At 42.9% G+C, this 13,467-nt stretch overlaps 1 long non-coding RNA gene across 1 annotated transcript in view; it reads right to left on the bottom strand.

Moving 5' to 3' along the window:
* Positions 1–12,498, bottom strand: part of LOC138756131 (uncharacterized) — a 39,444-nt gene extending 26,946 nt beyond the window's left edge. Inside the window, exon 1 of the long non-coding RNA XR_011352782.1 lies at positions 12,295–12,498. This is a non-coding gene — a long non-coding RNA (uncharacterized lncRNA). The remainder of the gene's footprint in view (positions 1–12,294) is intronic.
* Positions 12,499–13,467: the final 969 nt, after the last annotated feature.

Here is a 13,467-nt window from a genome sequence, read left to right as displayed (position 1 = left end):
ATGCAAGCGAAGGTTATTTACTACTGCAAAATAACCAAGAGCTAATACATTGTAGAATTATATTGGGAAAAGCCAGAGTGGCTCTATTAAAGCTAATTACCATACCTCAAATGGAATTGGCTGCCGCTACTATGGCGAGCAAAATGGACACTGTGTTAAGAAGAAAATTACAAATAGAGTTAGCAGATGCTATATTTTGGTCTGATAGTAGATCAGTGCTTAAACGCATTACTAACAAAACCATGAGGTTTCGTACTTTGTAACTAACAGAATTAATGAGATCGAGGTTTTGCATGTTAATCAATGGAGATTTTTTTTTAAGTGGATAATCCATCTGACATTGCTTCACAAGGATCAAAAGTTCAATCATTTCTAAAAAGAGCCAACACCTGGATGTTTGGTCCTCAATTTCGTTCACAATCTCAAGAGGATTGGCCTCAAAATCTAGAAGAGTTAAAGGAAATTTCTATGGAGGATCCAGAAATCCAAAAAACTAATGTAAATACAATTCAAATATCTAATGAAGACGATCAGATTATTCAATTAATTTGTTATTATTCATTGTGGTTTCATTTGAAAAAGGCAGTAGCATGGATTCTCAGATTATGTTTCTACATCGCATCAAGAAAGAAAATTTGAAGTCCCAAATAAGCTATTTTCTGACAGTTGATGAATTGGAGAATGCTGAATTAGAGTTAATTTGTTTTTGTCAAAGCAAAGCATTTGTTAATGAAATATCAAAATTAAATAAAAATCTGAATGTTGCAAAGGCAAGTCATGTTAAAGTTAAATCCTATTCTTGTAAATATGTATTGAGAGTAGGAGGAATATTGGAAAAAGCAATAATGCCAGAAGTGAAACATCGATATATATTAGCTAAAGAATTTCATATTTCTGAATTGATTATTTGACAAGTACATGAGGAAACAGGTTATGGTGATTATAATCACATATTATCAGAATTGCACCAGAAATATTGGGTATTTGGTGCTTCATCATTGATCAGGAATTATACTAAAATGTGTTATTTGTCCATGTGCAAATGGTAGATTAACCACAAGACATCATCTGATGAATCCCAATTTACATACATGGGAGTTGATTATTTTGGTCCTTTCCATGTAAAACGAGGAAGAAGTTTTGAAAAGCGATATGAAGCTATTTTTACTTGTTTGACTACAAGAGCAATTCATAATGAAGTAGTGTCATTGCTTGATACAGACTCTTTTATCAATGTTCTTTGATGTTTTATTACCAGATGTGGTCAAGTGAAGGAATTACATTCTGATAATGGATCTAATTTTACAGGAGCTCAACTAGAGTTAGCTAAACCAATTCATAATTGGAATCAACATCAAATTCATGATTCATTATATCAAAAGAAAATTAATTGTATATTTAACCCACCTACAGGATCACATCATGGTGGTGTGTGGGAAAGAATGATTAGATCAATAAAGAAAATTCTTTAATCCATTTTGAATAATCAAATGCTGATTGATGACAATCTGCAGATAGCATTGTCTGAGATTGAAGCTATTTTAAATAGTCATTCAATAACTAAAGTTTCTATCGATTTGAATGACATTGAGGCACATACACTGAATCATCTCTTACTTCTTAAATCTAAACCTTTAATGCCTCCGGGTCAATTTCAGAAATATATCTAAGCAAGATGCAGATTGAGACGTGCAGTTTATTGCGGATTTATTTTGGAAAGATGAATTAAAGAATATTTTCCATTATTACAAGAAAGACAAAAATGGTAAAACTAAATGTATTTTTGTATGCAGAGACATTGTAATTATCATGGACGATTCTGAACCAAGAAATTCTTGGTTGTTGGGAAGAATCGTGGATACAGTTCCGGACAAAAAAGGTTTAGTTCGGCAAGTGCGGATTAAAACAAAGATTGGTTACTTAAATTAACCTATTATTAAAATCATTCTTTGACAAGAAGTGGAAAGTTTTGATTTTTAATTTTATATTTACCATATTTACTTTTGTATCTATAATAGTAATTATTATGCATTAATCATTAATGTATATTATAATAATTAGGGGGCAGAATGTAGAAGTTAAAACCTCTACATGGTTTATGGTTGTTTTAGGACTTTTCTTTTAAGGATTAATTGTTTTTGTAGAGTTACCATAATTACTATGACATCATATGTCGTAATATCCGAGCGGACCAGGAGTTCTCTTCTCATTCTTGGAATGACCATGGATGAGACATGAGCTCTCATTTATTATCATTTTAATTCATTTATATTTGTTTGAAGTTGAGAATCATTATCATTTACAATATGCTTTGTTTTATGAAATGCAAACCTATGAAAATGTTTATTCGCTTTTATCAACAACAAATTAAAGTTATTTACAGCTGCAATTACGAAGTTTGATTTATTTGATTTATTTGGAATATCAAGGCTTTATTCTCTCTTGGAAGATGACATGTTTTGAGATTGAGAAATATTAGAAGCTGGGAAGAAGTGACACCTGCAGTCCCATCAGAATAAATTATAGAAAATTACTGAGATTTACAAGGACGGAATAGGATTGATTTTTCTGAAATGGAGGGAAATTTAATTTTTTTAAGGCTGTGTGTTGACAGGACCTATGAAACCCCACATGATTTTCAATATTTTGGATATCTTTGGCTCTTAGGGACTCGAGTGGTTTCACATAGGAAGGTGGAGCAGAGGTAGAAGGTCAGCCATGAACATGAACTATGGGGAAGGAATCTGTGACAGAATGGCTTGATTCTACTTCTGGTTTTAGGAAACTCATTCGTCTGAACAAAGTCAAGAGTTTTCTGTTTCAAGCATGTATATTTAAGGAGATGAATGAGGTTTTTAAAAAAAAATAAAACAGGTTGAAAACACCTTTATTTGATCTGATTTTTAAAAATCTTTCATTTCACTCATTTTCACTATGGTTACTATATTGCTACAGCAACTTAACCTGTATTCCATCTTCACTTATTTCCTAAAATTAATTTGTCTTCTACAAAAATTGGTTTCCACAAAGGTTGTCCATTGTTGGCAGGTGTAATGTTGCATTGCTATTTCCTGACTATGACTTCCTTTAACTTTAATAAGAAAATTGAGTATGGGAGCCAATCATATTTTAATGATATCAAATATCTCAGGCAGTCATGCATTCACGCCATTGACATTATAACTGCTAAATGTACACCCTTTGCTCTGAAAAGCCAAGCAGCTGAAGATGACATTCCAGCAAAGCAATTTGCAATCTTAATGGAAATCTTCATTAGAAAATTACTCACTCGCGCTCATCTCAAAGGTAGATTTTGTCTTTGAATTATGTGTGAGAGAATAGATTATGAATAGGTGAATGGGGTTGATAGGATCATTCTGGAGCTACTCTCACATCAATGGGCCAAATTAGTTCCTTCTAATTTATAAGCATAAGAAAAATAATGAGAAGTTGACTCAAATAATCCTGCAGCTTGAAAAAGATATATAATGACAACAAGTTCCATCAAATCTATGTGTAAATCATCTATTTTTCCCCCAATAATTATAATTCATCTAGCAAGATCAAATAACATGCAATTTATCTCTAAATTAAATAAAAGCTTACAAGGATATGAAAAATTTAAAAAAATATTGTTGAAGGAAGTGTCGGGTGTGATAGTACAGATTCTATCACTAATGTGTATATGTATAGATTGTAACGTAGGATAACTGATTGGCTGAGAGCATAGGAGGGGCTGGGGCCTGGTCAGACGTTGCTTCATGAGGGAGGGTGAAGCAGGCCAAAGACATTGCAGCGAGGGTGGGTTGTACCTTTTCCGCTTGGTGTCTGCCCCGTGACATCAGGCGCTGCTGCACGGTGGAGTCCTTGCTCTCATTGGATGAGAGCTCTGAGGAAGATATGTTTGAATGGGAGTGTGGCGGTTGGTTTGATTCTTTCGACGCGCTCTACAATTTTATTAATTAGAAGACTGGAGCATATCACATGTAGGTCGACCAGTCCAGAATGACCTGGTCTGGCTAGGAGCAACCCTTTGAATTCAAAAGCAATGGAACTGATTAAAGTGCATGGACACCATACCAATTGCTTATTTGACTTGGGGTCAACTGACAGTTTTATCCGCCCAGACCTGGCCCACTGCTGTGGACTGGCTCAGAGGATTTCATTGGCGATCAGATTGCACTCGACCGGGATAAAGGGGTATTGTGTGGTGACCCTGAAAGTCCAGGACATCACGTTCACAGACTTCAAACCATTAGTCCTTCCCCAACTGTACGCCCCTGTATTGCTGGGTCTTGATTTTCAGTGCCAATTCTGAACCATTTCCAAGCATTTTGGGGGGCCTCCTGCTCCACACTCTGTCTGTAACCACTCCATCCCGGAAGCCTCCTACCAGTGGCAGCCCGAGCCACCTGTCCCTACACCCCGGGGCCTCACCTGTAGCTGCTCCACCCTCCAAGTTGCTCTGCCAGTGCTCTTCGCAAACCTCACCCCTGGCTGGAAGCCTGTGGCCACCAAAAGCTGGCAATATAGTTATGAAGACAGGAAATTTATCACAAGTGAGGTACGTAGACTGCTGGACGAGGGCATTATTGAACCTAGCTCGAGACCCTGGAGGGCCCAGATGGTGGTTGTTAAAAACAGGGAGAAGCCACGGATGGTGGTTGATTACAGCCAGACAATCAACCACTTCATGCTTCTGGATGCGTACCCCCTTCCATGGATCACGGATGTGGTGAATCAGATCACCTAATACCCTGGGTTCTCCACCATTGACTTACATTCGGCCTACCACCAGTTCATGATCCGCTGAGAAGACCGACCTTTCACGGGCTTCGAAGTGAATGGGCGGCTGTATCAATTCCTCAGGGTACCCTTTGGGGTCATGAATGGTGTCACGGTCTTCCAGCAGGAAATGGACTGGATGGTGGACCAGAACGGGCTAACATCTACTTTCCCATATCTGGACAATGTCACCATCTGTGGCTACGATCATGATACCAACCTTGAGAAATATTTTCAGACTGCAATTCAGTTGAACTTGACCTACAATTTCGACAAGTGTGTCTTCCGGACCACTCAGCTTGCAATTCTAGGTTGCGTGGTGGAGAACGGGGTGGTAATGCCAGACCCTGACTTCATGCGTCCCCTCATGGACTTCCCCCCCCCCCCCTCCACACACCCAGAAGGCACTCAGATGCTGCCTGGGCTTTTACTCCAACTATGCCCAATGGTTTCCACACTATGCCGACAAGGCACGGCCACTCATCAAGACCACATTCTTCCCCCTGTCAACCGAAGCCAGAGCAGCCTTTGACCGCATCAAATTGGACATCGCCGCTGCAACGCTGCATGCCATCGATGAGTCCATCCCATTCCAGGTCGAGAGCGATGCGTCCGACTTTACACTGGCAGCCACTTTGAGCCAAGCCGGCCGGCTGGTAGCCTTCTTCTCCAGAGTCCTGAGAGTCGACTCTCCTCTGTCAAGAAGGAGGCCCAGGCCATAATCGAAGCAGTTTATCATTGGAGACACTACCTCACTGGCAGGTGCTTTACACTGCTGACTGACCAATGTGCGGTGTCCTTCATGTTTAGATTAAGATCAAGAATGACAAAATTGCCAGGTGGAGAATCGAACTCTCCACCTTTAATTATGACATACTGTATCAGCCTGATAAATTCAATGACCCACCAGATGCACTCTCCAGGGGGACTTGCGCCAACATACAAATGGACAGGCTGCAGAGACTCCACGAGGAGCTCTGTCATCCAGGGGTCACTAGGTTCGCGCTATTTGTCAAAGCTCGCAACCTGCCCTACCATTTCCATCCGGAGAACACCCACGTCATAAAAGCCACCCGCCCATTTGAGCATCTCAGCATGGACTTCAAGGGGCCCCTACTGTCGACCGACCATAATATCAACATCCTTACAGCCATCGACGAGTACTCCCGCTTCCCGTTCACTGCGCCTTGCACAGACATGACCGCCTCCTCAGTAATAGAGGTCCTGCACAGCATCTTTGCCATCTTCAGGTACCCCAGTTGCATCCACAGTGACTGGGGGGGTCCTCATTTATGAGCGCAGAGCTGCGGCAGTACCTTCTGAAGCATGGTATTGCTTCAAGCAGGACCACCAACTATAACCCATGTGGTAATGGGCAGGTCGAAAGAGAGAATGCCACCGTCTGGAAAGCGGTTACCCTTGCCCTCTGGTCCAAAGGTCTCTCCACCTCTTGCTGGCAGGACATGCTCACTAGTGCCCTACACTCTATCTGCTCCCTCATATGCACCACGACTAATGCCACCCCCCATGAAAGGATGTTCTCTTTCTCGAGGAAATCCAAATCGGAAAAAAACATTCTGGTGTGGCTCACGGTTCCCGAGCCAGTCCTTCTGCGACGCCACATCCGGTAATCAAAGAATAACCCCTTGGTTGACCAAGTGATTCTGCTCCATGCGAACCCGTATTATGCCTACATTGAGTATCTGGACGGGCTGGAGGACACAGTCTCAGTAAGCTGGATCAGGACCAGCAGTGCTTCCAACTCAACCTCCCCCATATCCTTCTCCCCCAGGTCATGTGCTCGAACAGAAGGACCAACACCACCCCACCAGCTCAGGACAGACTGTCAATAATGCCATTGGGGAATTGAGTGAAGCAGTGGACGCCGCACCCAATGAGCCTGCCGGCGACACGATTCCAGCCATCCCAATCCTGGTACCATGGGAGTCTGGGCCTGCAAGGGCCAGAACCTCCACTGGGCTCTTTTTTTCTTTTTTTTTACAGCCCTCCATCCACGCCGGGGTCAGTTCTCAAAGAAAGGGTGAATGTGATAGTACAGATTCTATCACCAATGTGTATATAACCGCTTTCCAGACTGTTGAGCATGTGCAGAAAATGAAAAAAAATTCTGGACTTGGACGATAAACCACCTTTGGGTGGTGCTGTGGAGTGGAAAGAGGCCCAGAGCATGAGTGTAAAATGACTGTGATTGGCTGAGAGCGTAGCCACACTTACTGGCAAGTGTTAAAGGGTTGCTCCTAGCCAGACCAGGTCATTCTGGACTGGTCGACCTACATGTGATATGCCCCAGTCTTCTAGTTAATAAAAGCCTTGGTTTGGATCAACAAGCCTTTGATTCTTTCGACGCACTCTACATCGGGTCAATAAAAGATTAATAAATTAATCTTCTGAAACATGATGAAATGTCATGGTGTGCAAAAGAAATAATTTGTCTCATTTTCCCAGAAATGGTAATGTAGGTACAAGCAATAATTATGTAGATAAAGGGGAAAATTGCATAATACAGTTTACTTCACTATTCTCATTTCAGTTTACATCAGCAAATTTGTATTCTGATGAGTACTCCGTGTCAAGGTTGTAAATGTATTCCATCACCAGGAAGCACTACTATTCACCTTATGCTGCCCAAACCACCATTATCATTACCAGGACTCTGTTGATGGCTGCTTTGCCAAATTCAAGTCTATTTTATCAATGTTCCTTTGATGTCATGTTTCAACCTTGGTTATACTCATAGCTTAAGGTGTCATATATGAGGAACCCATTGTTAAAAAGTGACTGTTTGCCTTAGAGAGCCAAGGTGAAGGTGAACTGTTGAGAGAGTGGGAAACTGTTGAGCATGTGCAGAAAATGAAAAAAAAATCTGGACTTGGACGATAAACCACCTCTGGGTGGTGCTGTGGAGTGGAAAGAGGCCCAGAGCATGAGTCATGGTCTGGAGGAGAGTTTAGAATGTTGGGATTTCAAAAAGGATGAACTTTCCGAAGGCAGCCAGAAGGATCCAGACCAGGCCAGTTGTTCCTCACTCTGCAAGCAACACAAGATAACTTCAAATTTTGTGCTCTCTCTCTCTCTCTCTCAAAGATTTTTGGGCCTTCAGTTTACCAAACAAACTGAATTTTGTTTATGATCTTTGCTTAAGTTGAGATCAAAGTTTTGTGTGTTTTGTGTTTGTTTTGTGTCTACATTTTTCTGTGGGCTGGTTGAAAATATAACTTAGAATTTAATTACATATCTAATATTTAGGCAGGGGAATTTATTAGTTTTACACTGTTATTGAAATTTGCACAGTAACAAGTGGGCATTGTTATAAAAGGGGGGATTTTGAATTTAAGTTTGAAAGTGAATTTTTTGTTAATAAAGTAATTGTTCAACTTTACCCCTGTATGATATGCCTTCTTTGTGGTTGCTGGTTTGATCATGTAACACCCATGTACACTATATTTATTAGATGGCTCTCATCAACCCTATCTTTTACTTCACACAAAAGAAAATCTATAAAATTTGTTAAGCGTGATTTGCCCTTCATGAACCAGAGTTGGTTTGCCTTAATTAATCTATCTACCTTCAAGTGACTGGGACTAAAACTTCAGGTCCAATATCTTTCCAACCACAGAGGTTAAACTGTCTGTCTAGTAGTTGCTGGCCTGTAGCTGCTGAGCTTATCTCTCTCCTCTTTTGAAAAAAGATACTTGCCAATCTCCAATTCTTTGGACTACCTCCCTATCCAAAGAGCACTGAAGGATTATGATGGCTTCTCTTGTGATATCCTCCCACACTTCCCTCAATGTCCGAGAATGCATCAGTCTGGTCCTGAACTCACTTTACATTTTAAGTTCAGCCAACATTTTTTAATAGCAAAACTAGTATATCGTAGTGGCCCATGCACGGAGATCCAGACCAACCCACAAAATGGCCGAAGAACACAGTGACCGTGCGGACCTGGGGGGGGTATGACACCGGCTATCATCCCAGGTGACCTCCCACATGACCGGAAGATGGGGAACTGTGGTGAGAGCCAGCGCCGCTCCAATAACGCGTGGCCCTGACGTCAGGGCCTGGACCCATATAAGTGTGATGGCCGAAGCATAAACCAGTCTCGATTCCAAGGCTTTGGTGTGTGTGTCATTCTTCTCTATGCTTGCATAGCGTGAACATTAAATTTGTGACCCCGAATGGTCCAACCGGTAGTTGGACCCAAAGGTTAGTGATCAAGCGGAGCCAGTGACCATCCATGCAGCCTCAATCAGGCTCCCAATGTTGAGGGTGTCACAGCCACACATGTGGTTCAAGAAGGCTGAAGCTCAGTTCCAGTTTTGACACATCGCCACTGATGACACCCGCTACATCTACGTCATGAGCACCCTCATAAAGACACAGTGGCAAGAGCTGAAGATTTCTGACGGCAGCCTCCGGAGCAAGGCATATACGTAGCCTTCAAAGAGCTTTTAACCAGCACTTTTGGGTTTTCCCGGCGTGAGCACACCAGCCATTTGGTGCATATGGACTTATTGCGGGGACAGGGACCCATCACCCTAATGATCGAGATGCTCGCTTTAACTGGGGGCCTCAAACCTTGCCTGCTCTTTGAGCAGATCTCTCTGGAGCAGCTGCCCAAGGACATCCGAAGCTTCATCACAGACAAGGACTTCAGCGACCCTCAGAGGGTCACAGCCCAGGAGGATATCTCTGGAGAGTGAAGAAGGACACCAGCACTGTAGTAGAACACATCAGCAAAACCACTGTGAGATTAAGGCTAGCGGAGGAAAGGTAATACCCTGGGACAGTTATGCTACTATCATCTCTGATGGGATGTGGATGCCTGTCAATGCCGCCCAACCTGTTGGTTTCCGGGAAATGCCCTGGCCAACTGTTATTGATGGCTATGGTGATAGCCTCCTCTATGCCTGGGATTCCTTGTTGGGTCGGCATTTCCTGGTCAACACTAGTGCCAAGATAAGCATACTACCCCATGTAGGTCCAGACACCCGCAATGGGCCCAGCACTGAGGGAAGCCAATAGCTCCTCCATTTGGACTTTTGGTACCCAGACTATTCCCCTTTGGCTCGGCAACAGCCACTTTACAAGGACCTTCACCCTCAATGCAGTGACGCAACTGATCCTGGGGGCCAACTTCTTTCGTGCCTACTGCTTGCTTGTCGACCTCAAGGGACAGTGTTTGATGCATGCCAGAAATATTCAGACTCTGCTTCTAGGGGGAAACCAAACTACCTGCCCCCTACCTGGACTCTATAACACACTTGGACAATGAATTTTCCCACATCCTGGTGGAGTTCTCCTCCATGGTGGAACCACAAGCCAAGCCAAAGCACAGGATAAGACACCACATTTTGACCGAAAGCACTCCACTCTATGCCAGTGCATGCCGACTCCCTCCTGAGAAGCTCAGCCTAGCGAAGGAGGAGTTTAATGGAGGAGCTAGGTATTATGCGGCACTCTGACAGTCCCTAAGCCTCCCCCCTCCACATGGTGCCAAAAACAGCAGGGGGTTGGAGGCCATGTGGTGAATACCACTGACTCAATGAGGCTACCATGCTCGACAGACATCCCATGTCCCATATCCAAGACTTTACTGCCAACTTGAAAGGAGCATGGGTGTTTTCCAAGGTGGACCTCATCCAGGAGTACCACCAAATTCAAATTCATCCAAGGATGTCCCCAGGATTGCAATTATAACACCCTTTGGCTTGTTTGAATTTCTCCACATGCCATTCGGTCCAAAGAACATGGCCCAAATTTTCCAGAGGCTGATGAACGCAGTGGGCCAGGACCTCCTATTTGCATTCATCTATTTGGACGATATCCTTATCGCTAGCCACAGCTGCAAAAACCATAGAGCCCACCTGAGACAACTCTGCACCTGACTGAGTGAGTTCAAGCTGATGATGAATCCTGCGAAGTGCCAATTCAGTCTGGACACTGCCTCAGTAGCAGAGATGGTCTACAGCGCACCCTTAACCATTCTGGGGGCGTTCCTCACCCCGATAAACACACAGAAGATCCTATGGCAGTGAAAACTAGGGCCCTTGGTCCCTCAGCAACCCCTACTACACAGCCAGCCCAAACATAACATCCCCAAGGACTTAAAGACTTGTCAGTATGTGTTTGTGCGAAGGGGCACACACTGGTTGCCTCTGCAACAACCCTACAAGGTGCTCTATAGGGTCATCAGGGACAATGGTAGTAAGGAGGAGACTTTTACTGTCAACCGCCTGAAACCAGCATATCTGAATTTTAATGAGCCAGTCTCCACTCCTCCCCTATGATGCAGGGGCAGACCACCCAAGTAAATGGACAATGGCCTGATCATTGGTTCTCGGGGGGAGTGGGGCAATCTTGTAGTGGCCCACGCTCGGCAACACAGGCTGGCCCACAACATGGCTGATGAATGCGGCAACCACTGGACCTGGGTTGGTTGACACTGGTCGTCATCTCAGGTGGTCTCCCGCATGGCAGGAAGATGGGGAAATATAGCAGGAATGCCAGCCAATCCCAGACTGGCACTCTGATGACGCAGGGTGCTGACGTCAGCGCCTGGGGCCCACATAAGTGCAACGGCCAGAGCAATAAACCAGTCTCGATTCCAAGGCTTTGGTTTGTGTGTCGTTCTTCTCCATACTTACGTATCAATATTATCTATCCCCTCCTCTGCTGTTGTTTTGGAAGTATTGTCCTCCTTGGTAATAACATGTAAATTCTTCGTGATCTATATGCATATTTTCATTAATTGTCCTTAGTAAGCACTGTGTTATCGACTTGTATGTACCTCAAACACTTTTGGATTTGCCTCTATGCTGGTGACTAACAGTTTCCTGTTTAGGTTATTTACCTCTGATTTTAATTTACACTTCTTCTTTGATGCTCCCTGATACTCTCCAATATTTCCAAACTTCCATTTGTCATGTGGAATCCCTTTTTGGATCATATTCTGCTGTGTCTCTTTTGACATTCAGGGAACCTTTGAATTGTTAGCTTGAGGTTTTAATCACCCCATTCTAGTCAAGGAGGGTCATCTAAGTGTTGTCTGTTCATTTGCTGAACAGGAAGGTTAAAATGTATGGCTAATGCTGGCTGGCACTGAATAAAATATTGTCTTTTGATTTTATTGATTTGAAATTAATTGATGGTCCATCAATTGAAATATCTTACAATTGTGTTGAAGAAGTAAGCTTGACTAAATGGCACTATTTCATTTGCAGAGCTTTATAAAGATTCTAAATAAATTCACCTCATTGTTCTCTTTCTGTTTCCAAGGGACAGATAATCCAGATTCATTGAGTGAAAAATCAATTAATTACTTCTATATTTTATAGAATACTAAAGCACTGAATAGGTCGCCTCGTGCTCCCTTTATATTGGGCTGAGCTATGGCTTTACTTCTTTAAAGATGGTTAATTTAATCCATCAAATGCCACAAGATCCATTGACCTGGTTATATAAAATATTGGAAAATGGCATTGGCAGTACCTGGGCTGGTGGCTGCTATTGTGAACTCTGAAGGCAAGGCTTCCGGATCATGATGATTTTGATGTGAAAAGTTTGGGATTTAAAGATGCTGCTGTGCTCACTATGCTGTGCAGCGAACGAAAGAAAAAGCCAAAAAGAAAGTGTGAGTGAGTTGAACCAATCCATTGACTTCACTGGAACTCTTCAAGAGCTTATCAGCAACACTCCCATGATCCTTTGCAGCCCCTCCCCCCCCCCCCCCCCCCTCAACACTGGTACCATTATGATGTCAGCCCAGTACGAGTCTGCATGTCCATGACCCAGTTTGCTGGTGGATCAGTGCAGCCCGCTACTCTGTCATCTTTGATGACTACAGGCAGATTATAGATCATAAAGCAACCTAATTTTAACAAATTGTCTACTCTCCCCTCATATGCTTTAGGACTTGCAAGAGAAACACAAAGCGATAAGGGGAAGAGGGAAGGGGAGAGAGAGAGAAAGGAAAAAGAGAGAAGTAGATTCTCCCTCTGAGGGGGGCGAGACAGAGGAGATGAAAGAGAGCTGGAGGAAGAGGGGAGTGAGAAAGGGAGAGGAGAAAAAGAGAGAAGAGAGAGAGATGGGGAAAGAAAAGGAGAGAAGAAGATTCTCTCTTTGAGGGGTAGATTTCACATTTTTACAGCAAGTTTCTATCATTGAGTGTGTTACATCCTCTCTGAGAATGCTGGAAATGCTACATGCCTTCCATTTTGTTTCAATTGCAAATGTCCAGGGAAAAAAAAAAGATTGTTTTTCTGCTGTATCTGAAAATTAGGTTGAATACGACCTATTGCAGTGCTATCAATTAGACCCGACAGAATAGAAGTCGAGATTAATAGGCCTTATGTTCTACAAACTTACAGTCATATCTTACATGCTGTTGGCCCAATTCCAAGGCAGTACAGAGGGAGGGGATTGGATGATACCGCCTTCATCAGGAATCCTGGAGGGGAGGAGTTACAGTATCAGGGGCAGGTCAACCAATACAATGACTGTAATACAGTGTTCCACAACATTCACCCCTTCTTTTAAAGAAAAGTCCGGCAGGGTGAAGTGTTAGAGTTTATACACAATCTATTTACAGATTCAACCTGTCTGGTGGTTTCGTCGGTCAAATAGACCATCGCATTGCCAGCTATGATATTGCTGTCGGCTCCT

Source organism: Narcine bancroftii, chromosome 3 (assembly GCF_036971445.1).
Source record: "Narcine bancroftii isolate sNarBan1 chromosome 3, sNarBan1.hap1, whole genome shotgun sequence".
Taxonomy (NCBI): domain Eukaryota; kingdom Metazoa; phylum Chordata; class Chondrichthyes; order Torpediniformes; family Narcinidae; genus Narcine; species Narcine bancroftii.
The sequence above is the reverse complement of the archived record's forward strand: the minus strand, read 5'-3'. Positions and strand labels throughout refer to the sequence as shown.